Here is a 26,990-nt window from a genome sequence, read left to right on the forward strand (position 1 = left end):
GGCCTCCAGCTTCTCGTTTGACGTCGAGTCTGGCAGCCCTAGGGCTCGCTTGTATGCTTTCCACACTATACATTCCAGCTTGGACTTTTCGGCCACTCCGAGTCTCATGAAGGGAACCACGTACGCCAGCCGACCCATCACGAAAGCTTGTACCAGGCGCATGAGGTTGCTTTCCCTCATCCCATAGTTCCTGTTGGAGATCCTGGCGATGAGCCGGTCGACCTGATAGGCCGTCCCTTTTAGGGCCTGTATCATCTCCCTGTTCTTTCCATCTGCCTGTATACGCAGGCCTAGCACCCTGATGCTCTCGACCTGGGGGATGCGGTGCCCTTGCGCGAAGAGTTCGAAGTTCGATTTCTCCTTCCCGCTGCGTTTGGGTCTCAGCAGCAAAAGCTCTGACTTCTGCGGAGAGCACGCCAGTCCCCTGGGAGCTACGTACTCTTCTGCCACCCGGATTGCCTCCTGCAGTACTTCCTCTATGTAGCCGCCGCTGCTGCCAGTCACCCACAGCGTGATGTCATCGGCGTAGATGCTATCCTGCATTTCGGCTATCTTCTCAAGTTTCGCGGGCAGGCAGATCATCGTCACGTTGAAGAGGTACGGGGACAGCACCGATCCCTGTGGCGTTCCTTTTCCCCCAAGGCAGATGTCTTCGGACTCGACCCCGCCGACCACCAATCTCGCCTTCCTCCCGCTCAGGAAGTCCTGGGTGTATTAATATGTTCGCTTGCCCACGGCCAGCGCCCTAAGGTTGTCGAGGACTGCGTCGTGTATATTGTTATCGAAGGCCTTCGTCAAGTCCAGGCCCAGGATCGCTTTGGTGTCGAGGGGGAAGCTCCCCGTTCCATCCACTATCTTATGCTTAAGGCGCAGCATCATGTCCAGAGTGGACAGATGCGGCCTGAAGCCGACCATGGTGTGCGGAAAGAGCTCTCTCTCTTCTCCATGTACCTGTTCGGCCTCCCTAGGACGATGTGCTCCATGAGCTTGCCCGCGCAGGAAGTTAACGAAATGGGCCTAAGTGGGGAGTCCAGCTGCGGCCTCTTGCCCGGCTTGGGGATCATTACCACCTTGGCGGTCTTCCGGTGCTGGGGGAAAAAGCCCCGCTCCCAGCACGCGTTCATGTATCGCGTTATGCCGGTAACGGCTCCGTCCCCCAGATTGCGTAGCATCTTGTTCGTCACTCCGTCGGGACCCGGGGCCGACTTAATTACAGCTGGGGACTGTAACCTAAGACCTTCTACCATACCTCAAACCAATACCCGGAACAGTGAGAGGAGTGGTACACGGAATCGAGGCAGAGACGTCTGAACGGGAGCTGATGGAACTATTGTCCGCGAAAGGACACAACATAATGCGCGCAAGCATGCTAGGGAAGTTCAACTCGGCGCTGCTAACCTTTCAGGGGCTTCACGTGCTCTTCTATGTGAAGGTGGGCAGTGCATACACACGGTGCAGACCGCACAGTCTGTGCAGTCTGTGCAGTACTGCAAGGCCTGCGGCGAAGTGGGCCACCGACAGGACGTCTGCCCACACCCAGATACAAACCAGTGTTCAAGATGCGGGGAAAAGGTGAACCCAGAGGGCCACGAATGTCAACCCAGATGCAAGATATGTGACCAGCCACATGAGACGGCAAGCAAGGAGTGTAAAAGAAGGCATAAGCCGGGACCCCCACCTCTACACGTGAGAGAGAAGAACGCCAGTCGAAACCAACAAGTGACGTGGAACGCCGACACTAGGCAAAAGGCGCAGCATACGCAGCAGGATGCATCAACGCTGGAAAGTGGTCGAGGCAACCGGCTTCGATGGGTTGACCACACAACTGGAAAAAAAGACGCTTTCCCACAGCTGGAGAGCAGGTGGGGGGACAAATGCGATAAGAACTGTGAGAAAATGTTTGAGGAACTCAAAAGACAGAATGGGGAATTACCTAGGCGGTTGGAGGAGAACGAGAGAAGTGCTCAGGCGAGAGAGCATGAGTTAGCAAGGAAGTTGCAGCAACTGATAGATCAGGTGCCCGGACAGTCGGTCCAAAGCTGACCAATGCAGCAGACACAGCAGGGTGCTCGAGTAGAGGTTGTGCACACACCGAAGGAGACGATCTTCGCAAAATCTGACGGTAGTGAGTCGGCGTCACTGCCACTGAAGCGGAGGGCGCGTGTAACGGCGCGAGGGAGAAGAGAGGCACGCAAGGCTAAACCCGTTAACGGGGACGAAGAGAGCTTCGTGACGAACAGCATGTTAAAGAGCGCGATCACGGGATGCATGAAGAGGATGCTGACCATGTTGCAGAGCCGCTGCTCGAGACTGGCACAAGGCACGTCGAACCAGTTCGACGCCTGGCCGCACTACACCAGAGTCACGGGAAACATCACACGACCAGATACTGAGGCTATGATCAACGAAGATGGATCGGAGCCGTAGGAAGTATGTCATCTGGCGGTGGAACTGCCGCGATTTCCGTAGGAAGAGGGGGAACCTGCAGCAGTACGTTAGCATCAAAGAAGAAGAGAGCACACCCGACGTTATCGCCGTCCAGGAGACGTGGGGCATGGCCAAGCTCTCCGGCTACAGGGCATACGGTAAGGATGCCTTGGAGAACACGCGGGTTACGACGTCAGTCAGAAGGAACTTACCCATCATCGAGCACGACACCGGGATCTCGACGGTGGAACATGTGTTCATCGCGATCACATCCAACACGAAAAGGGACGGGCGCAGCGTCTTTGTGCTTAACGTCTACAGCAGCCCCGCCAAGTATCACAGGTTCGCCGCACTCTTCCGGGCGACCCTGGAGATCGCAAAGCAACAGGCCCTCGTAGCAGTCGGCGACTTCAACGCGCCGCACCCGGACTGGGGGTACCTGACGGAGACCGTGAAAGGCAGAAACCTCTGGCATGTCGCCCATGACGGAGGACTGAGATCTGATTACTGACCCGGATCAACCCACCAGGAGGGGAGATGCAAGGCACAGGGACACCACGCCGGACCTAGCCTTCGTCCGGAACGTGAAAGGAGCGAAGTGGATCAACACCTGTAAAGATCTGGGCAGCGATTATTTCGCGGCGGCGGCGACGGTCATAGCCGGCCCAAAGGAAAGCGAAGGGCAGAAGGATTAGGATTACAGAGGATGTTCAGACTCTTCTAAACATCCTTCAGAGGATGTTTAGAAGAGTCTGAGGAAGAGGACATTGAGAACATCGAGGAGTGGACGAAAGAGCTGAGGGCCTGCGCCGAGCACGCGTCCAAGACCGTACCAGAGGAGGCGAACATGCTGACTGCAGACAGTAAGCTCCTGCACATGTGGGAGGCCAAGTCCAGCATGCAGAGGATGTTAAGGATCCAGACACAACCGCAACCTTCGGCGTAAGATCGCCAAGTTAAGTAAGGAGATTGAAGCCCATGCTAGCAAGATCACGCGATAGCAGTAGCAAGACTTCTGCGACGGCTTAGACCACCAGCTTGGCGCTCCGAAGACCTGGAACATCCTTCGGCACCTGCTCAATCCAGACGGCACCAAGACGGCCCAGAAGAACAAGATGAGCGAGATCCAGCGTCGCCATGAGGGGAGCGAGGACGACCTCGTGAAGGAGATCCGCAAGAGTTACCTAGGGGACAGCCCACCCCGAGCTCCTACGGAGTACGATGGCGACAGGAACGCGGCGTTGGACGTGCCCATCACCGAAGCGGAAGTGAGGGAGGTCCTGCTCAGACTCAAAACGTCTATCATTGAATTTTTTTTTTTAAAAGACGCGAGACGAGAGACGGCTAGAAAAACCATGCAAGACCGGAAGAACGATTAGTGCAGGGTACTTTGTGTCGGACGGCTACTTGCACCACCTAGCTTAGGTGTGCTCTATTACAGTACTCAGTTTAGTTTCGGTTTTCAAAGGCGACCAAAATTGGTCCTTTGGCGCAGGCTTGGCGCAGATTACCCATATTTTGGCAAAATGTAGCAGGATGTAGCAGGGTTAGCCCCCTGGTGCAGTTTGACGCAATTGGCGCAGCAATCACATCACTGAAGTTAAACATAGTAGATTTGGGAACGCTTCACCAGTGAAATCACTGGCAACGCCTCCTAATCTCTGCAGTTGCAAAACCCAAAAACATCACTGATACAACAACATCTCTAACGGATCGCCGTATTTTTCGAAAAGTGCGCGATTGAACTCGGCCGACGAGGCCGACGAGAAAAGTAACGTCCCTTTCCTCATTCCATCTCCTCCTCGCTACATCCCGTCGAGCCTTTGGTCGAGCTGGCGAAGAGAAGCGAGGCCGCTTTCCCTTGTTCTCAAATTTTTAAGGGGACAATGATGTCAAAGCCCTCGCTTCATCGCACCCTTCTTTTCCAAAAGTACGGCCATCCCTTTGAGATATAGATGTATAAGTTATGTTTTGGGGAGTTCGTCGCGTCCCGTTCAACGCTTCTGCGGCCTTATTTTGTAAAATCCAAATTTTGGTTCAGTATCCCTTTAAGCCAAATGCCCACCCATAAATCTGCCCCTTAAGGCCCGTTCACACATGCAGCGGAGCGCTACAAGGATAGCGCTAACCTCGTGCTAAGCGCGTGCTGACGGCAGCGTTCACCAGCTTTGTATCGCACCGTCAAAACTGTTGCTCATGGCATACGATAAGTAGCTGATGGCACGTGAGGAGCGCTACATTAGCGCTTCGCTGCATGTGAGAACCGGCCTTTAAGGCCTGTTCCCACATGCAGCGGAGCGCTCCAAGCATAGCGCTTACCTCGCGCTAAGCGCGTGCTAATGGGAGCGTTCACCAGCTTTGTATCGCACCGTCAAAACTGTTGCTCATGGCAGACGATAAGTAGCTGACGGCACGTGACGAGCGCTACATCAGCGCTTCGCTGCATGTGAGAACCGGCCTTTACTCGTAGCGTTATTTCGAAACATCTGAGAGATTTAGTAGACCGCACGCTGCGCAGAGCAGGCCCCAAAGTAATGTGCTGAATTTATGCTTCGAAATGACGGCACCAGGTCCTGCTGTCAAAGTGTGGTTCTAGGATACAATTAATTAAAAGTGTCTATGAATGGAGAACTCGCTCGCTAGGCTAACAATCCTCAACGTATACGGTCTAATAATACTATTTTAATCAACGTCGCCTCGTCGTTAGTCTAGGTATCTTTAAACCACTTTAAGGTGAGAGAAAGCTTCACGCGATATAAGATTGGCTCTGACAGCAACGGAGTTTCGTTATATTTTTATAAACCGCATGCTATGAAACGTTCCCGACTGACGCCTGTAATATTGCCTGCCGGAAATCCGGAGAGCAAAAGAAAGAGCGCTCGTAAATTTCGTGTTCCACGAAATGCTGAAGGTTTCGAAGTCTTTCATTAGTAGCTCTCGGCGACTATAAGGTGTGCTCGACACCAGGTTCTTGACGAGGCTGTCAAAACAAGTCGAACTCCAGCCATGAATACCTTCTTCGCTGCGCTCCTCTTGGCGATGATTGTGGTGTCTTTTGCTCAAGTAAGTGTGTCGAACGTTTTCGGTTATCTAAATTATATTCGCGACCCCAGCAAGACATAGCGGGAAAACACTGTGTGACCGGAACAGGTCCTTTGGCGATTTTTGCCTTTCTAGTGGCTTTCGTGATCGCATATTGTCGGCCGCTGACGCGATAGCCGCCGAAGCAAAGCAAACAAAGTTTCATCGGTTGTGTTCAAAGAAACCAAAGCGGCAGCAATGACAGGCAGCAGGTAAACCCATGGCGCATAATGGCCTAAAAAACTAGGCGCGCCCTGCACTGCATGAGTCTGTCGTTAGTGTCGTATCAGCACTTTCCCTCGGTCGCACGGAAAGCAACCGAGGCAACCGACATCAAGCAGACGATACTAAATTTTTGTATTGGGTATACGAGCAAACATTAAGCGCGCACGGAGCCCTAAACTGCCTCTTGGATTGGCGAATGGCGACGGCTCGAACACGCAACGTGGAGAAAGCAACTCTAACGGAAACACTAAGCTCTGGTGTTTGCACAGAATTCTAAAATTATCTATTGAGTGTTTATCGTTTATGACCACGGCAGGAGGTGTAGTAGGTAGTCATTCTCTCACTTCCCCGAAGAGGGCCAAGCCTCTGAAAGCTCACTTGCGCCAACACCTCGCTGCAAAAAACGTAGTGAATAAAAAGTGAGCAAACCATTTCGACTCCAAAGCTCGCCTGCTGAAACCCGAGCGTTGTGCGTTGAGTGGGCACATGGCACGGCACGGCCTGTTTTCGACCGCCATATCTACCCGAGATTGGTGACCAAAATGCGCCGAGAACTCTGATGGAGGCAAGAGCGCGCGTCTACGCCAGAACACCGAGCTCTGGTTGGAATGTTTAGTGGATACATTTAAAGCTAGCTCCTTGCTCGCTACCGCACTCGTCGAACACGCTTGAATGCGAAAGCAATAGCGCCAGACGCCGGAGTTCCGCGTGCTAACGAATTCGACGAGTGCAGGAGACACAAAGGCGGCTAGCTTTAGGTCTACCCCAGGGTGCAAGAAAGGCAGGTGGCGGAGACCGACCCCTGATACCTGTCTCCCCCTGGTGGCGTCCACTCGCCAGGTGCCTCCGCCCAATGATTAATGGCGCGGCGGCACACGAAAGGCGATGGACTCGGGTTTGTATGCAACTCTGCGAGAGAAGGCCAGCTGCGGCATCGAAGGTTTACTTACCATATAGCGCTGTGCTCACGTGAGCTGACAATGATTAGGAGCTACGGTTGTCTGCTACACATGATGTCTGTTCGAAATCCATCTGCAAGTAGCCGCACGGTAGCACCACTGTCTTGTCGCACGCTTCCAATGGCTAGCAAGTTTTCAACAATTGTTTCACATGGTGCTTTCAATTTTACTCTGCAGAAAAAGGGACCCGGAGGCGGCTGGTATCCGGACGGGACTAGAGGCAGGCCTTGCATCATAGGCGGTCACTGCATGTCTGGGCTATGCTGCCTAGCGAGATCCAACTACGACGATGTCTCTTTAACCTGTGAGCCTTTGCGTCAAGTGGGCCAAAGGTGCTATCCTAATTTAAATTTTGATAAGGTGTTCAGTGGAACGTGTCCATGCAGCAGTGGTAAGAAAGCATCCACCTTTTCGTGCGCTTTATTACCCATAGATGTGTATTGGTTTATCTCTTTGGGCGCTTGCATATGGACTTAGAGAAAATGTAATTCCGCGACCCAATTTACAAAAAATATATTTAGGACTGTTTCAAACTAAGCATGTTTTACAGAATATGAATTGCGTAAGAAATTCATCGAACTCGCATGAAACTATTTATTTATACAATTCAAAGGGGAATGCAACAGGACAATTCACCAAAATCGTGCTGCTAGGTGGCGTAGCTGTTTTGTAAGAAGATAAAAGAAAAATCACCCCGGCTTGGGCATTCCGTTAAATATAATTTAGGTGCGAGAGCACTTGACTCGGTTTTTTAGGAGTAATATACTTTCTGTCGGAATTTGGCGTACATGTTCTCCCGCTATAATTATAGAACGAAATAGAAACCGCGTGACGCTTGGGTGTCACGTGACACTGTGACGTCACATGACACGGTGACGTCACGTCACGTTAGGATTTTTATTTTTGTAAGTTTCATTGGGCTGCGTCTTTGCTCGTGCTGCGGTGTTTCTTTTCGCCCGTTTTTGGTAAATATCTGCCTTGAGCTCCACGTATTCCAGAGCTTTGTCCGCCGCCATTTTCCCATTGGAGGTTTAAAAACAAAATCACCTGTAGCTTGTTAATAAGGTAATGGTTATTTTTGCAACCTTGACCCATTGTTCGGACTGCTAGTGCTACATTTAGGTCGAAAACAAATCTTCGAAAATAACTTTTTCTTTTTTTTTCTTTTTTCTTTTTTTTAGGGGGGGGGGGGGGGTTATATATCTAAAATCACCTTTTGTCGTGAAACTATACTTCGTTAACTCCTAAGCTGACAGTGAGATGGGAGCTACACTTTCATCGGACCAATCGAACGCTTCCCTTTCATCACGTGACCCTGTTCACTGAGCGCGGTTATGGGCGGGAGCGTGACCCGGAGAGAAAGATAGACTTATGACTGCTCTAACAAACACGTGACCTCCATCGCACTGTCAAGTTAGGGGTGAACGGAGCTTCACGTGGGACGCACGGAATTGATTCGTTGCCACCTATTCAAAGTGGGTTTGAGAATCACGGCAAGTGCACAATTTTGAAGGCACAAAGTTACTGTTTTATGTAGCCTTCAGTAAAATAGCAGTGTATTGCGTGATAATGATTCTATAGATAGCACCCCACGTGCCCCTGGATGACTTCGAATTTTACTGTAACCAGTTTGAAACTGTTGGTGGTATTTTTAACTGAACTCCCTCGTCCATGTTCTAAAAGTAGGCACGTGACACGTAGAAATAAAAATACCATACAAAAAAAATATATTTATTTTCATTATCTGTTACATGAAACTAAAAACAGACATACCGAAATTGCGCGCTTCTCATAAACCTTCGTGGTTTCTGTTTTAGGTCAATGCTTCTATGGCAGATGCACAAGCTGGGGTGGCCAAAAAGGTCAAGGAATAAACATTGATTGAAGAATGTATTTACAGTGTTTTGTTTTGGTGGCATCCGACAAATCTCTCAAACGAGGCAGAGAGGAATCCTGGGCGTTTTGGTAAGTTCCTAGCGTGCCAAAGATTCTTCAGTAAGTTATATATATATACATATATATGCAGCGCTGGCCGAAGAATAAAAATTGCTGCAGAAAACACTATTGTTGGTTGTATATGAACTCGTAAAGGACAATCGTAAAGACGACCTCCAGGACGACTTCTAGAACGCCGATGACGACGCCGAGGACAACGTCCAAGAGGACAACTAGGACAACCTCAAGGACAACCTTGAGGACGACGTCAAGGGTGTCAGGCCCTTCAAAGAGTTTGCAAATGTGACGGAGTGTGAGAATCGGAGCTTAAATGGTCTACTGTGCATGCCTACTGCGCATTAGGAGGCCAGAAGGTCCAGAAATTCGGGACTTAGTATAATGCTATCGCATTATAGTAAGTCGTTGAAAAAACAATCATTACAGGAGATAAGTAACAAAGGCAATTCCAAATTTGAATGTATTCAAATTCTTGGGATTGCTGCACTCCCGTAGCTGTGCCTTAAAGGGGCTGTGCAGCAATTTCAGTGCTTTGCTTAAATAATTTGTTAATTGATGTCTCAACCTTTCTGAAGTAAAGAACAAAAAGTCATTTTTGCCAGCACGTCCTGATTTTTATTTAAAAGTTCACAAATTGATGTTTTCGGCACCTCTCAGCTCCTTCACCATCTTCCGGGTCATGTGCGCTGTGACGTAAAAAGGGGACTTTGAGGTGACCTTGGAAGGGGTCACGTGACCTTAAGGTGACCTTGGGAGGGGTCATGTGACCTTGGGGTGACCTTGGGAGGGATCGTGTGGCCTCGGGGTGACCTTGGGGGTCACGTGACCGTGGGGTGACCTTGGTTACGCTGACGCCAACAAAAGACGACGCCGACGCCGACGCCGACGCCGCTCAAGCCGGAAACGGACGCCTAAGAGCTGCACTCTAAAAGCAACTGCCGAAAGCTCCTTGGTGTCGTGCTTGGGCCCCGACACAGATACGCTTGGGCTTCGCCCGGGATACATCACAGTACCTAAGGTAAACTTAAACTAAAATATTGTAAGGAAGAAGAGGATCCGAAGAAGAGAACGAATAAAAGATGCACTCGAGGAAGAATTTGGACCCGATAAAGACTGCAACATCCAGAAAACGATTATTCATCTGGCGTGCTGTAAAATGGCATTAATCTCACAAGTGGCGAAGGAGCGTAAAGTTACCCTACCTCTCCGCACTCTTCTAACCCAATCGTGTTCTGGAGCCTCGTAGTGGACGCAGATTTACAACCGCTATGGCAGACGTGGAAGCCAGTACATCTCAGCATCACACATGGCCACTACACAATCCTGTAAAGTACCGCCAGAAGAACCCTCCCATTTTTAGCGGTAACCCCGATGTCGACGCCTATGATTGGCTGAAGCTGTATGACCGCGTTAGCATTCACAACTGTTGGGAGGACACCCACATAATTAAAAAATTATAGCGCAAAAAACTAGGACAGGAAGGAACAATGGGACAACAGCAGCGGGAGCGCACTGCACGTTCTCTAAATGAGTTCACGCTATCATTACAGACGACAATCAGGAAGAAACAGCCGCTACCAACGTCCCTGGATCAGCGGCCGTCACCTCAGCACGTGCAAGCGTCCATGTGCTCGGATTGGTTCAAGACTGCACTGGCCGAAAACGTCACCAGCCACAGACCTCAAAAGGACCCGCACGTCACACAGTGGCACACAGCAGCAGCAGCAGCGCGCACGGCACGTTGTCTAAACGAGTCCACGCTACCATTACCGACCACAATCAGAAAGAAACAGCCGCTATCAGTGTCCCTGGATCAGCGGCCGTCACCTCAGCACGTGCAAGCGCCCACGAGCTTGGGTTGGTTCAAAACTATACCGGCCACAAACGTCAGCGGCCACAGACCCCAAGAGGACCCGCACGTCGCACAATGGCACACAGCAGCAGCGGCAGCGCGCACGGCACGTTGTCTAAACGAGTCCACGCTATCATTACCGACGACAGTCAGAAAGAAACAGCCGCTACCAACGTCCCTGGATCAGCGGCCGTCACCTCAGCACGTGCAAGCGCCCACAAGCTCGGGTTGGTTCAAGACTGCACCGGCCAGAAACGTCACCAGCCACAGACCTCAAAAGGACCCGCACATCGCACAGTGATATACAGTAGCAGCGGCAGGAAGAAACAGCCGCTATCAACATCCCTGGATCAGCGGCCGTCACCTCAGCACGTGCAAATGCCCACGAGCTCGGGTTGGTTCAAGACTGCACCGGCCAGAAACGTCACCAGCCACAGACCTCAAAAGGGCCCGCAAGTCGCACAGTGATATACAGCAGCAGCGGCAGGAAGAAAGAATCAGGAAGAAACAGCCGCTATCAACATCCCTGGATCAGCGGCCGTAACCTCAGCACGTGCAAGCGCCCACGAGCTCGTATTGGTTCGTCCAAGGCTGCACCGGCCACAAACGTCACCGGCGACAGACTGAGAAGTTCTCCGGGGGGGGCGGGGGGGGGGGGGCGTGCGGGGGGGGGGGGGTGCTTTTCCGCGCAATTTTTTTTACACCGGCAATTACCAGTACCTTATTTTAGGGGGTACATTTTACAGCGTATCTATATCGCCACGTGTCCGTCGCTGTGTGCGTTATTCTGTTTACATGCCACTAGTAGAAACTCGTCACATGGCACGTAAACAGCGTCTCGGTAAAGATCATGTCCCAAGGGGGGGGGGGGGGGGGGGGTTGGAAATGAGCTGAAGAAACGGGTTGTAAGGCTGGAAAGAACTGACGCCCAAATGGAAATAAAGACACTAAGACAACAGGAAACGACCTTGAACGGAGAAGCCGGAGACTGAACTTAGAATTCCACGGTAATCCGAGAACTGACAACGAAGATCTGCTAGTTAAGGTGAATGAAATTGCAAAAAAAACAAAAAAAAAAACTTGAAGTACCGGACCTTACAGATGAACAAAGTTGCCGCAGTTCATAGGCTGCCGTGCGAACCAGGTAAAACCCCGGTATCGTCGTTCGCTTTGTTCACCAGACAACCAAAGGTCAGTGGCTAAACAAACGATCGGCGCTCAAAAAAGCAAAAGATAACGCTTGCTTCTTGGACAATCTAACGAGTCAGGACAGAGCGCTTCTTCGGGAGGCAAAAGAATGGTCCAAGGAAACAAACTATAAGTACGTCTGGTACAGGAATGGAAACTTTCTCATGCGCAGAAAGGACAGAAATCAGGTGCATATGATTAGGTCTCTAGATGATTTGCAGAAACTTGCGTAATGTCTTGTTGTTGTTGTTTTAAATGTTCACCTTAAGAACTGTTCTTCACAATGGTTGATACGGCATATTCGTCGTAGAAAAATAACAATGCATGATGCACTGAATTTGATGTTAGACATTGATTACTTTCTTCCTTTGGATCTACAGTCTTTCATGGGAAGCGAGTACGGCGGTTCTCTCAAATGTTTTCACTTAAATACTCGGTCGGCACGAAATAAAGCAAACGAACTTGACTTTTATTTTTTCGTTAATTCAGCTTTGGCTTTGATATCATTATGCTTTCTAAGACATGGTTTTCTGATGCTAATGACGTTCTAAAGTTACCTATGTGTAATACTTACTTTTTAAACCGCACCGCAAGACGGCTTGGGGGCGTGGCACTCCTCCTAAGGGAGAGCATGTCCTGCGAAATCTTACTGATTATTGCTGTGTCCACCAAAATTACGAGATGCTGTCCGTATTGATAGCCATACTGTTATCGCAATTTGTTATCGTCCGCCGGCTGCTGATATTTCGGCTGTTTCTGCTTACCTAGGATCTTTTCTTGCGTTTGCAAATGAAAATGAAATACAATATAATTCTGGGGGGCGACTTCAATGGGCGGCGGAGAAAAGCTCACCGGAGAAAAGCTCACCGGAGAAAAGCTCACCGAAAAACAAGCACATGCGGAGAAAAGCTCACCGGACCCTGAGCCGAGGTGGAGAAAAGCTCACCGAATGTTTTATTCTTTTCATAGAGAAGCTTTTAGATGGTGTTTCTCATTTCGTTTTCACTAATATTAGAGTTCGTCAGTTTAATAGAGAAAAATAACATTTTTATGTAATATTTATTAAATTTATCATGCATATTTCTTGGAAGTGAGGAATCCAGCACTTTGTCTAATAATACCGCCGGAGGTAAAAAAAATAAGAAACGGTACACCTGTAAAGAGGACAACAATTTATTGATAGCATCACTTTTACCTAAGTCAAAATTTTGGCTCAAAAACGAATGCACTGCCCAACTGCTTCGAGGAGCACGGGGAGCTGCTTGTGCTGCAAATAATCCGTGCAGAGGTGGTGCAGTCGGCCTTGCAGTCGGCTTGTCTCCCTTCTCGTCTTCTTAGCGGGCGGCTCTCCACGGCTGACTTGCAGCAAGGTTGTACTGGCGACCGCTTGGTCTTGCTGCAGGCACTCGATGAGCTTCCAAACACTCGGATGAGAATGCCCAACGAGGTGTTTAAAGGCGTTATTCCAGCCCTCGCAGGCGTTGTTTGTGCGGTCCTCCCCTCGCAGCGTTGCTTCCATGACGTTCCAGATTTCCGGAGGAAACTCGGGGCGTCGGCGGCGCACGGTGGTTGTCAGTCGTCCATCTGCTTCCGTTCTTGAAACAGTGCGAAACGTTCCGCTCACGTACGTGGAGTCAAAGTACGCGAGTATTTCGGCCATGTCGTCGGGTGCCATGTCACGAATGTGCTGAAGTCCAGGTGGCACAAGGTCGGGAGGCACGAAGGCTAGGCCGTCCAGCATCCCGCAAGCCTTCCTGAAGGCGTCGTCGGTCCGGTACCTGTTGACAGACTTGTACGTAATCCGTTACAAGTAACGGAATTACTTGTAATCCCTTACATTTATCGGTAATTTAGTAACGGATTAATTACATCTTTTCTAGAGTAATTTTAAAGTAATTCCCTTACATTTTTTACGTAACGGATTCCTTGTAATCCGTTACATTTTTTCAAAACCAGCCCCCCCCCCCCCTTTCTAAAGAAAAGGTCGTTTTTATTTTGGTAAAGTTAAGCGCAGTGACACTCTCACGCGCATTGGCCAGCGCAAAGGGAGGCTTGCCACTCTTCAGCTCTGTAAAGCCTTTTTTTGCAACACCAAGCCCCTGAATCTATTTTCTTTTTACAGCCTAACAACAATGTCCAAAAGTCCAAATAAACATTTCTACAAAAAAAAAAAAAAAAAAAGGGGGGGGGAGCAAGTTATATCCGCTTTTTTTAGTCTTTTTTTTTTTTTTTTTTTTGCGATCGAAGGCGGGGGGAGGAGGACACAAAGTGATTGTATGCCTCTTCGAGAAGCTCGAGGCGGTAAGTGCACAGACAATAATTAACAATGCCCTTCTCGGTTTACAGTGACTACGACCATTTTCATAATGTCACAACACGAGACAACGCTCCGTCCGCCCTAAAATCCACTAAAAGGGTTGTGATAATATGTGAAGCCGTTATTGCCACAAGCATCCTCGTTCGTTGCTGCACACTTACCATCTTCTCTTAGAAAACAGGATGTATTTTTTTCTGCTTCTTTCACATTATTTGAACCTGTTTGAAAGCTACTTGCTTTTTTGTGGTCCAATTTCTAGGGTTGGCCAACTTTATTTGTGAATTTCAGCCAGGTTATTCGCATCTCAGTCACCTTTTTATGAGTCAGCTTTTTGCGATCACTCCGAAAATAATAATTGTCTTCATTTTTTTTTTCGCTGTTTGTATCCCAGCACGACGCATCTTATCTCAAGCAGAGTTCTTTAAAAATAAAACATAATGGTGGCTGACGTAGACTTGAGATTCTGGACTTGAGGAGAGAGTGATACTCGGGTGTGGCTCAGTTTTCTGCCCTTTGCTGCCCGTGGCAGCAGCGGAAGTCTCTCTGAAGAAAACCGGAGTAAACTGCAATCGGTCTGTGCTCCTTGCGTTTTTGAACGGCATCAAGAAAGGTACACACGGCAAACGTGCATATGCATTTGCTTGTTTTAACCGACGTTCTGATTATTTTTTTTTCTATTACTTATATTGATATCTTAAAAACGTTTTCTTATTCACCAATGCGCCTCAACCGAGGCTCGACCTGTTCAGAACCAAAGAAAGAAGAATATCGAGCCACACCTTATTTATTATTTAATTATCACCTCACTGTTACCAACTCAAGTAAGACTCGAATATCAGGCAACGGCTGCAACGATGAAGCTTTGCCCTATCTTCGAGCTAAATAATACTTCCATTGCTTCGCTGAAAAAGCTGAATGCAGAGGATTAAATATTCGTGAGGCACAATACGGCAATCCCATCGAGTGCCTAAGTTCAAATGGTGTTCCGGTTAGCAGTCGACGTCTTCAGTAAGAAATGACGCAATATATGTCTGACAAGACTTTCCAGAGCCAGCCATTGCTCAGAATACTGAAGGTCAATAAATGGGACAGGTGGCAACAATAAGAACTTGAATAACCTTCTTCCTTTTGTTTCTTAATTGAGGAAAATATTGTTGAAAGTAACGCCACGAAAGTAACGGATTACTTTTGGGAGTAACGGTAACTTACTTTTATGAGAGAGTAATTGTAATTGTAAAAAATTACAATTTAGCCTTGAGTAATTGTAAATGTAATTCCTTACAATTTTTCAGTAACGTGTACAAGTCTGCCTGTTGATCAGACCCAGCTCACGTAGCTGTGTTGAACAGAAATGTAAAATTAGCAAACACATATGCATACACATAAATGCGAGCAGCGAGGGGTAAGATAACATTTGAAACGCTACAATACACTTTTATTGGTAATTTCATGATGCGCATTAGCACCCTAATAACTCTCCTTGCCTATCGTATTTCACATTATCCCAATTAGCCTTCAATACGATATTAAATTTATTTTGTTATAAAGGATTCAATAGAAATCATTGTTTACTGGAAGCTGTATAACCGCACGTTACCTTGCGATGGGTACTCTGGCACAGATGAAAGAAACACCCCCTGGATGCGAAGTCAGGTCCGAAGACTTCCCTTGCTGCCCGGATTGCAGCCATCTCGTAATCACTCATGATGACGCTGGGGTCTGGAAGGTAACCTCTTGATTCGCATGCGTCAAGGACGGCCCGAAAAAGCTCTTCATAAATCGCGAGGCTCTTGCCAGCAAGGAGAGCGTAGACGCAGGCGACCGAGCTTTCTCCGACTGCGCACCTGAGCACGTAGAGTTGTTTGAACAGCGCGGGGCAGACTGAAAACGTCCCGTCCATATACCAGGTTGAGCTCGTGCTCAAGGCTCTGAGCTGCTCGCTGCTGGCAAAGACGAGCATCCGGTCCCGCCGCTCCGATCCGTTGTCATAAATGAGGAACGGCTGTGGCACTTCTCCTCCGGTCGTTGCCCAGATGTCCTCCACCTCGAGCTTAGCCGTGGATTCTGGTTCCGCTGGGCGCAGCCGGCTTCTTTGCTGGCGCAAGTCGCGACGCACAGTCTCCAGGCTTCCAATATTTGCCCGCACAGCAGCTGACGAACTACATAACGCCTGGGCCAAAAGCTTGCTTGGTGGTTCCGACGTTTCTTGCGCCTTTCTTTTCAGGTCCATTCTTATCTTCGTCACCTTAACGCCGTCTAAGTCGCTGGCATGGTTATGCTCCGTTACTGACCAGAAGCGAGTGATCTGTAATGCCGAAAAAGGAAGACCGCCTTATGAGACGCTGCTTACTTAGAGGGAAGCTACGGAGCTTCTTGGAAAAAATGAGTTAGAAGTGAATTCTAGTGTATTTTTACCCCGTGAACCCGAATACCCAAACCATTTGCTGCGTAAGTATTGTTAAACGCGAGAAAAACGCTAAAGACAGTCGCTGTCCGTGACGTCATCGACGGCTCTTTTGGCTGCCCAAGGCTAGGGAGGCGCGGCTTCAGTCCTATTTTGAAATAGCTCGTATGGCTCTCCGGCGCGTCGCATTGAAATACAATTTTGATATATGTTAATCTAAAGGCCAAATGAACGCAATTCAAGCGTTTTTTCTCAAATGTAGAAGTGCCCCATCTTCCCTTTTGAAAACACCAAGGCAGTTTAAAATTTCATAATTCAACAAGTTCTTACTTTTTCATCGAAATATATCAGCTTTGAAATTATATTCCTTTCCAAAAATTAAAAAAAAGATAAAGTCGGATAATAGTAAAAATCGGTTCACGTTGGAAATTGAAAATACGCCTAATTGCACGTGAAGGAAAAATTGTAAAATAGCCAGGAAGTATTATGGACGAACGGATAGACAGAAGTGGTATTTTGGGGAAGGAGCACTCCTGATCAGTTCTTTACACTGATCTTCTTGATCATTTTTCTATCCTAAATTTTACCTCTCTCCATCTCTTTGTTGAAACGTACGTGCGGTGCGTCTTCGTTGTTCAGGAGATATATTTTTGCTAATAGGCAGCTTTCATTATTTTTGAAAGTCAAGAATCAATGAATAAATAAAACAGTAGAGTCTAAGCACATCCACAAATCATGTTTACCCCAATAAATGCAAAACCCCTATATTCTGCTCAACAATGGGAAAAAAACTAAAGATCCCATAATAGCATGCAACACAAACATAGAAATATGCCCCAGCCCGTAGCTATTTTCTGCTGTCAAAACAAGGATTGTTATACTCACAGCATGGTCCGTAGTTATTGCTCCCTTGCACCCGCCTGTCCGCTGCTTACGGCACTGCCACCGGATCCAATCCTTTTTTGACTGCTTTTGCACGTAGTCGAAACCGTTAAGAGGGGGCGCACCTCAGAGCCCCATAGAGAATACATGAGGTTTTTCACCAAATTAAAAATATTCTCACATAATAAAGGCTGCGCGGATCTTCTTGAAAATTTCGGCTTTAAAGACATTGAGTCATCATCGAGACACTAAGCGCAACAAATGTTTCATCATAAATTTAATTATAATCTTTAAAAAATCATGAAAATGGTCAAAATTGGCTAATTCGGCACTCTTGCGTTCGGAGCGAATTCACAAAATTATATAAATTCAAACATAAGAGGTATTGCGCTTAGTGTCTTCTAAATTTATTACGGAATCGAATAATATTCAAATTATTCATGTAAGTCGATTTTGTTCCGTAACTACAGCAAATATAAAGAACCAAGGTGTCGGTGCTTGTTTTCGTCGTTTTTAAGGTACCTCTCTCTCCCGTGCTGTGGCGCTCGCTGTCCACGAAATGCGAAATCGTCCGTTCGGAGATCGGCCGGATCGGCACTGTGCGAGGTGTTCTTCCGCGGCCGTATTCCGCGCCCGTATCCTGTTTCATTCTGCACGCCGAAGCGTCAGTGTGCGTGTCTCGCTTTCCTGGTTCTCGCTGGGTAGGTCTCCGTGTTTTCGCAAGTGGCAAATTCACCTTGGAGCTATGGGTCGAAGACAACCGTCCTGTGGCAAGCGGACCGCGAGGTGTTCCACAACCTCGCGGTCCGTCAACGCATTGTGCTTGTTTCTACTTTTTTTTTTTTCTTTTAAAAACTGGCTTTTTTTTTACGCAAAGTTTTATTTTATCGTTATCCTTCACACAAACGTCCTTCGGCCTTGGGGTCGTGGAAATCGGGGATGAAGCGTGCACAGAGTAGATCGTTGTTTGCCTCCTTTTTATTTTTCACGGACGTCCTGTGACCTCCGTAGGGTTCGTGGTCACCGCAATCTAACGCGGGGAAAAACGGGTCGCCTGCTCTGTAGTCAGGGTATTCCTAGGGGAGGGTGATAACTCGCTGTTCTTCTGGAAATTCACATATCACCCAAAAAGGTGACATGGGGAATGATTACGGTATGTTTTTTCCGGTGTTTATTTTTGAGCGAAAATCGGTGCATGTTTTTCGGTGCTTATTTTTTAATCACCAGTGTATTATGGGTTGAACGTCTTGTGATGACGCTAAAAAGCGTTGATAACCAAAGAAAAATGCGATTGGACAAGAACATTTCAAATTTCCAATTCTATTCACATATCCATTACGCTCTTCTCGTGGGAGCATCTATCCTGACGAAAAATGCCTAAGTCATTAAGCTGTGAACGCATACTCAGTGTACAATCTTTCGGCCTAGAGAGGTATTGCGCACGCTCGAACGCGCTTTACAGCCCAGTAGACGAAGTTGGTGGCACCCAGAAGGCGAGTTTTTGAATGGTCTGTAGTAGGCAAAAGAAACAAATAACAATCAACGCATATCAGCTCTTCAAGCGAAGAGCCGCGTTTCTAAGGTCAATGGTTCCGGACGGCACTAATGTTGTTGGCGTTGTCGTAAGGTGACGTCAGTTCATACGAACTGACGTCATCTTACGTGATCACGTGACACAAACACGTCATCTTACATGATCTCGTTACACGAAATGACGTGATCTTACGTGATCACGCTGCACGAAATGACGCCATCTTACGTGACCACGTAACACGTCATCTTGTAAGTCAACCTCTCCCCACAGCAGCGCGCTCCGCGCTTTCCGGGCCCGTGCAGTGCTGTAGTCGAAAGCAAGCTCCCTATGGCAAGCGAAAGCTTCTGAAATCTCACAATGAGAATACTCGCAAGCGACCGTCTGTGGAAGCTTCGCACGTTGAGGTTTTTGTTGAGATCGAGCCATCGTGGTCCAGTAACTATAGTTGAAGTTATCGTTCAATAGAGCCCTAAAAAATATGAATGTAGTTGGTGTAGACATCAAGATCTAATCAAAAATGCGGTTTGACGTCGTTTAATTAACGTGTATATAGAAGTGTAGAAAAAAATGAGTTATTTATGAGTTATTTGTGCATAGATGTTTAAAAAAGTGTTTATTATTCGACACAGGACTTTGGGAGAAGGATGTGTTCAGATTTTTCTTCATGAGCGCAAATATACCTGACGCAATAAATAGTGACGATTTCATCGTCCCAGTGGTGAGCAGGTGATTTCTTGCTCGAAAAAATGATGCCATTTCATAAACCAAGTTCTGTGACATATGCTTTTCCAATGCCTGGTCACTATTTTGTAAACCTTTCAGTCCAAACGAGTATACTTCTGTTTGTTTTTGTTAGCTTAGGAGGGGGTCACAGAGCCTATCTTTTTGTCTTCCTCTAGGACAGACGTACAGAGTTATACCGCAACACGCATCTGTGGAGCACACAGAGCTATCGCTCTCCTCTTGGCGGTACAGTAGCAGACGACACAACGCAGCTCCGTAGTCTATCGAGGGCACGGCTAGCCGCGGCCCGTAGCGCGACCGTTCAGACTAGGGAAATGGTTTTGAAGAACCGAGAAATGGTATCTTGTGTACAATAATCACATGTCGTTAGTATACTAGTATTCTACTTGCTAAGCCAAATAAATATTTGCAGCTTGTGAGAATATATTTGCGTGACGATTTACCGTTCACACTCCTGACGGATGTTAGCGAATCCTTCATGTTCGTGGCTCGCAGTTATCGGTACCCCCTCGGAGTGACTTCACCATATATATTTTTTTCTTGCTTGCAGGACATCATAAAAATCACAAACACGCGAGAAAAAAAAAATCTTATGAGTACGCGTGATTTTGAGCTTCGCAGCTCTAAAGATGCCCGGTAAATGTCGTCCAGCTTGGGAAGAAACTAATCCTTTTTGTTGGAGTTTGACTATCGTATGCTGGCAGCTCGTTTACGGTCTGTTTTGTCTATACTCCGTTTCACCGTAATTTGGCAACCCTCAGTCAGAGCTGCTGTGAGGGAATCACAGTCGCGGAGCAAAGCACGTGACAGCTACTTTTAGGAGCTGTACTATGGCACCTGCAGCGCGTCTCCGACTGGTGTGTTTAGCGTCTTATGCTGGCCATACATCAAAAGTGGTCCCGAAGTGCAGCAAATGACGTCAAAGAAGACGGAGTGTCACGCTGTTGCATCTCGCGATCCTGGCAATTCATCGTAGAAATGCTGGCGAAAACCACGAGGGAACACGAGTGTCGCTGTCGTCATGGCGTCCCAACGAAAAGCAATTATACAATTTCGATGTTTTTGTAATTCGGTAATTTAAATTACTGTATACAATTTTTAAGAAAGTAAAGACATCATAACCAAATAGGAACTTCCGTGCTAAAACATGCAGTGCGAAGTGAAGACAACTACTATCTTTTTTTTTTTTTCTTGATGTCCACAAAAAAAAAAGGCTATGCAGCATCGATCCTACCGTTTTTTTTTTTTTTTTTTCGCACATTATGTGATGTCCTCTAACACGAAAGTACCGACGTAGAAGCGCTGTAGAGACGATATGAAAACAAAAATTTAAGTGAATCGAGCTTTGTAGTGGAACGGAAAAAAATAAATAATTAACGACTTTTTACGGTAAACACCTCACCTCTAAGTAGAACTTCAAAAAAGTGACGGTTACGCGCTTTCATGCCCATTTCGACAAAGTTGGTAGAACGATGTATTGCATCTTGTGAATAGACATGTGGAGCAGCATGTTTATGTTAGAGGCATTGTGTGTAATCGCTGCGCAGTACCTGCCAAAAGAAGATATTATTTGGGCACAGTCTCAACCGTTTCCGTCTGTGTGTGCTACGAATACAGCAACTCTTTTCGTAGAAGTAGTGATGAGGAGATGGCGTGCCCTTGATGATACGATTGTGATTATGAAATAAAATTTTTAATCAGCCAATAATTGCGACCTGTCCGGTCGCCTGGAACCCCGACAACAACTATCGTTCTCTGGAAAGTTCATTCTAATATTTACACGTTTTGTGGAGTTCATCGAGCGAATAAGAATGTCCCAACAATGAGCTAAACCTACACGAGTTCCCGAATCCAACACGGCGCTTTTGAATTTTAGCGCCTTAGATAGTTCTGCGAACAGTGTATACTTCTGTGCAAATATTCGTCTAACAGTTTTGCAACGTTGGAAAGCATCGGAATGATTCAGAATCACTGCGGAGTTGATACTCGGGAAGATAAGACGGGCACTTGGGAGAAACGGACCGTGGCATTTGAGACAGGGGCACAACCGGGGGACAAACGTGCTACAATCGCATACCCTTCCAAGGTCATCGCTTGGGCGACCGCGCGCGCACCCAAGAAACCTTTCTTTTCTTTTTTTTAGGGGTGGTAGTGGTAGGGGGGGCCCGCAGGGACGCCGGAAGAGGGGGGGCAGGGGGGGCCAGAGCCCCCCCAAGTATTCTTATGGGGGGGCTCAGCCCCCTTGCCCTCATAAGAATAGTTCGGGGATATAACGCCAGCCAGGCGCTCGTCACGAAGGCATCACGTGCGTCCATGTTAGGTGCAAGCCACGGAGCAGCAAGGCACAGTCTTGTCGCACGTAGAGATTTTAGACAAGAACAATTAGTTTCGAAAGCACGCTTTTTTTTTTTTTTTTTTTAATCCAGTGTCCGTCGTCCATCAGCACGGCGGCTACGAGGGTTTAGAGCAAGCTGGACCCGATCTGCCCGTGGCAAGGCCGGGGAGTGGCGCGCGGGGGCCAACTGGGGCTTAGTATGGGGGCCTCTAGAGTCCGGGGATTATAGTTTTGTTGGTGTTGCTGTTGTCGTAGCGTGGGGGATACTGCGACAAGACATGTGTGGCGCCAGATTGTCGCCTCGGACAGGACGCTTTCTGTCATATTTGACGAGCTTTGACGGTTGTTTTCGTTTAGGAAGGTCTCAAGATGTCCTTGCCGGCGACTGGTCCGGTCGAGAGCACGTGATGATCTTCAGGTTTGAAATTATTGTCTCTTCCTTCGAGAGCGAGGGAAAGTTAGAGTTGTGATGCGAAAAGCGAGAAATGAAATTAGCGGAGTTCGTCTTAAGGCCCGTTCACACAGTTGCGTTCGGAGCGACCACTACGCTTACGAACGAATGCAACCGGTTGGAACGACGAGTTACCATAGCAACGAAGCGCCAAACGGTCGTTTCGTTCGTGTTCGTTCGCAACGCAAGGAGTTGAGCCGGGCTGAACTTTTTCGTTACGTTCGGGAACGACGGGAGCGACAGACCAATCACAGGTCGAGGAGCTCGGTCGCGCGCGTTGCATGCCGGTCGTTCCAGGCTCCTTCTATTTGCAGACATGGCGTCGGTGGTGATCGTCGGCAGGACGGTGTGGTGAAGGCTCATCGTTCCCCGTAAAAGGGCTATCCTTGACTGTGAATTTTCGTCGTGTGTCGTTAGGATAACCCAGCACGTACTAGAAGGGAAGATCCACCTACTTGTGCGGCGATCTCGTGGCGGCACTCTCAAGACAGCAGAAACGCCCGTGCCGTCGTGTTTGTTTACTTCGACTACAGTGGTGCTTTCTTAGCATTTGTGTCCTCAAACATCACCCGGATTTCTTTTTTGGCGCATTCCTTGCGTGTGCTCAAGTTCAAGGTATTACTGGTGCGTACCGTACAAAGGATGCGAATTTTTTACCCGTTTTCATCGCCCGAAAAAGGTGATTAGTGTTAGCAATCCTGAACGCTCGCATCGTCTGTCAAATTATATTTCTACGTTGCTATATCGTTGCTCAGATTACATCGTCGTTTATAATCGTAGAAAAGGCGTGTGGCGAGATTTGTACTGTTGGAAAAGTCGTGTATTAAAGTCGTGATCGTCCAAGACGGCGTACTGCATCTTTTTCTTTTTTTAATGCACTACCCTGCAAGCGTATCCTGAAATAAAGAGTAATAAAGCTTGAGGTTATAGAAGACGGTCTGTCTATTTTCTGTTACGCAAGTGAGTGGCAGCGCGTCCTCTTCTTTTTGGAGGCATTGCTGAAACAGCTGACGGCAACGGAGAGGCGGTCGCCGTGCTGCCGACCCGCTGCGCTTGTTGCAGTGGTAGCAGGAGTGTAGGCGCGGCGCAGAGCGATCGTTCCGGTCGCTCTGGTCACAACGGACGCAGTCGCGGATAACGGGTTCGTTTTAGATGTCTGAACCAGCCTTTACACAGCTATTGTAGGCGCACAGCAGATCTTCGTGACTGTACGCCGTAGCCGAACCCTCGGGCTGCTCCGGTGAGGACCCCGCTACCCCGCGTCGGGCACGAAACCGTCCGCCATGTTTGTAAGCGTAGCTGGGTGGCTGGGTCGCTTCCTATTGGCTAGGAGCAAGAGCTGAAGCTCGTTTCTCATTGGCTGTTGCTTCGTATGGTTGCATGCGGTTGCATGTGTGTGTACACGTCGCGCACAGTTGTCGTTGAAGTCGCAGCGGTTGCATTCGTTCGTAAGCATAGTGGTCACTCCGAACGCATATGTGTGAACGGGCCTTTAGACTCGGAACCAGAGAGGTGGTCGTCCAAGTTGAATGCGTTTAGATAAACGTTGAAGTTTACGAGAAGCAGCGAGTCAGAGCATCATTCAACAACGTGCCCGCCACCAAGCTCCAAGATCATCGGGGCTGATCCTACCCTCCCAACGACATCGGGAGGGTCCAACGGCAACCCGTCAGAGGCGTATGCAGTCAGCGTCAGTCAGTGTCTCTTCGACTCCAGCATATTACATGCAATGTCTGGCCATCCAAAGAAGATCACCAGCTTCTTCCTACCAGCCCCAAAGCGTACATGCCTAGGAAGCGGAGATTCTCAAGGTAAGATATTCCGCAGTTCTTCTTAGCTCATCATGAGTTCCGTTTGTGTATAATGCGTCAATTCAATCACACTGCTTGTTTCCTCGCTTTCCTATCGTTACCTACATGCAATCCTTTTTTGCGCCCCTGTATATATAAACAGAGAAAATACCATCTTGCCATAATATGAATTTGTAGACCATCAATAAGGAAGTGATCTCTGAAAACTTATTATGTACAGTTCCTTCTTGATGATATACAGTATTTAGCAATTAGGAGCACTGCGTAAGAAAATTGTTTTCTCATGCAGAAAATAGAAACCGCACATCACCTAGTGAAAGGAACAAAAACGAACCCGCTAGGATAGTGTTTTCTCTCAAACGAAACTCAGATCGTAATATTTAAATTCTTTTTAGTAAAAAAAAAAAAAAAAAAAAAAAAAATAGTACATCATACAAAAAACGACAAAAAGGAACATGGCTTTAGCCCCCCCACTCACGATATACTTCCGGCGTCTCTGGGGGGGGGGGGGGGGGGGGAGTGGTGTAGGCGCTGATTGTCTTCCTCCTTTGTGGCTTTTGACAGACGCACAACGAGACTGGCAGAACAAGCGCATGATTCATCTCTTTTGATGGAGGCGTTCTGTCTGTGTATGCGAACATGATTTTTTCCCCTTTTAGTAGTTAGTTGTTCTTGCCTTGACTCGGGTCCCAGTGGGTGCGTTGTCGTTGTATGCCCACTATTTTTTTTTTTTTTTTTAGTTTATGGTAGTTTTTGCGCTCATGGGGTATCAAGGTAGACAAAAAGAAAAAAAAAATGAAATAACGCCTCGACAAAAAAAAAAAAAAAAAACTTGTTGCGATCAGGAACGTTTTCAAAGCGATTTTAGGAGCCTGCAGTGTTACCACAGGTGCAGGATTGAGAGCGTAACCCACGCACTTGAAGAGAAGGGGAAGCTCTCGTCTTATTGGAACTCTCTTTTATGGGTTTCCACGTCGCGATTGTCCTTCAAAATCAACTGTCATTTATTTCTCGCTCGTGGCTTCCAAGTACTGGAAGCCACGACTCGAGCCACAATAGTTTTGCGAAATCAAGGTTTCGCTGAAATGGATAACTCTCACGTACAGTTCGACGCGCAATACCTTTGCCGTATTGACTCGCGAGAGATGCCCCCAACACGGCTGAGTATGGCGGTTCTCCAGACCTAACATCTAAATTTTGTTGCCTTACCTGTTACTATTTCTCGCCCATTTTGAGCCATATCAAAATGAAAGCGCATGATGAAATAAAAATGACACTCGTTTTCCGCTCGATGGAAATTTTACGCCAGCTCGCTGTCTTTGCTGGTACCTTGAGCGTTTACCAGCAATGCGGAGAGTTAAAAAAAAAATAAAAAAAAAACACGTACGATGGCATCCCTTGCACACTGATTACTTCTACAACACTGAGCCACCTCGTATCCTTTTGTTTTTCTTTCATGCTACTAATTTCTTTGTGGGCGGCATTACGGCTGTTACGACGCTAAGTCTGACTGCCATTCGAATTTGAACTTAGGCTCAGATCAGGGACGAACCAGTTTAAATCGGGAAAATATAATTAACACTGTAGCAAAGTAAATCTATCATATCGATCGGAAATACGATTTAGCACATTCCATCTGAACACATATTGTGCACAGCGAATGCAATAGCGAGTCAGCGTGCAAAACGCCGCCACACTGAGCTACCATAACATGTCAGCGATTTTTGCATAGCACCGAGCACGGAAAATAGAAAACAGTTATTTATTCACATAAACGAAGCAAATTTATTTAAAGCCCGGACACTCCGTACGTCCAATCTAGCTAAGGTTATCAATAGACTCGACCATGTCATTTGTCGAAACGGATAAAAGACGTTGGCAAAAATTATTAGACTGAATAAGTGAATCTAACGCACGTATTTTACCAACCGACGGTCGCGCGCCTTCAGTACTCTTTCCAATTGTCATTGCGCACCTTGGACACACTTTGGGGAGCAATGCATATTTACATCGCCTTCCGAGGTTTCCATTGAACGTGTAGTGCTGACCCAAATAAAATGTTAACCTGACTCTTAATCGCTCACCGCAAAGGACGATTTCGAACAGGCGGTACTGTAGGTCACTTGAGATAAAAAAAGAAAAACAAGCTATAGAAACGAGCGTCGTAAAAAAGGGGACCGGCATTTTTATTCCTACCTCTGAACAGAAACGAGCGCCACCCACTGCATCACACAGCGCAGAGGCCGGACTCGGCCACCGCGCGACGCGCGTACAAACCAAGCGCGCGCGAGGGAAGGAGAAACTTCCTCCGCCGGGAGAACACGGCACATTTCGGGATCTATTTCACGCAGCGGATAACGCGGGCCTTTTCACACCTCGATACTGGCGCCATCTAGAAGTTGCGCGTTCAACCACGTTTCGAGCCGCGCGCCATCTGGTGGCTGAAACGGACGAATAAATAGAGGTACCGCGCCCTCTTAAGCAAAACTTTCGCCTTACCCTTGTTCGAACGAATTACCTCCATGATGACAGTCAGAATACTGATGCGGCTAAAATGTTTGCTTTATATAGCAAACGTCTTCAGGAACTAGCGTTCGACTGTACCACCATCAACCAATAAGATAAAGGCAAAACTTTCTAATGTGCGATTCAAAAAGGAACCGCTAAGTGACAAAAAATATCTTTTTTATCTTACCGGCTTGGCTTAACAAAAAAAAAAAAAAATTTCTTAACCCAACCCCGAGAAACAACACAACAAAAGGTGTAAACCATGCTTTGAAGTTACCATGGAAGGGGCTTAAAGGGGCACTCAAGTGGATTCTGAGAT

Source organism: Ixodes scapularis, unplaced genomic scaffold, assembly GCF_016920785.2.
Source record: "Ixodes scapularis isolate PalLabHiFi unplaced genomic scaffold, ASM1692078v2 PGA_scaffold8__174_contigs__length_109621045, whole genome shotgun sequence".
Taxonomy (NCBI): domain Eukaryota; kingdom Metazoa; phylum Arthropoda; class Arachnida; order Ixodida; family Ixodidae; genus Ixodes; species Ixodes scapularis.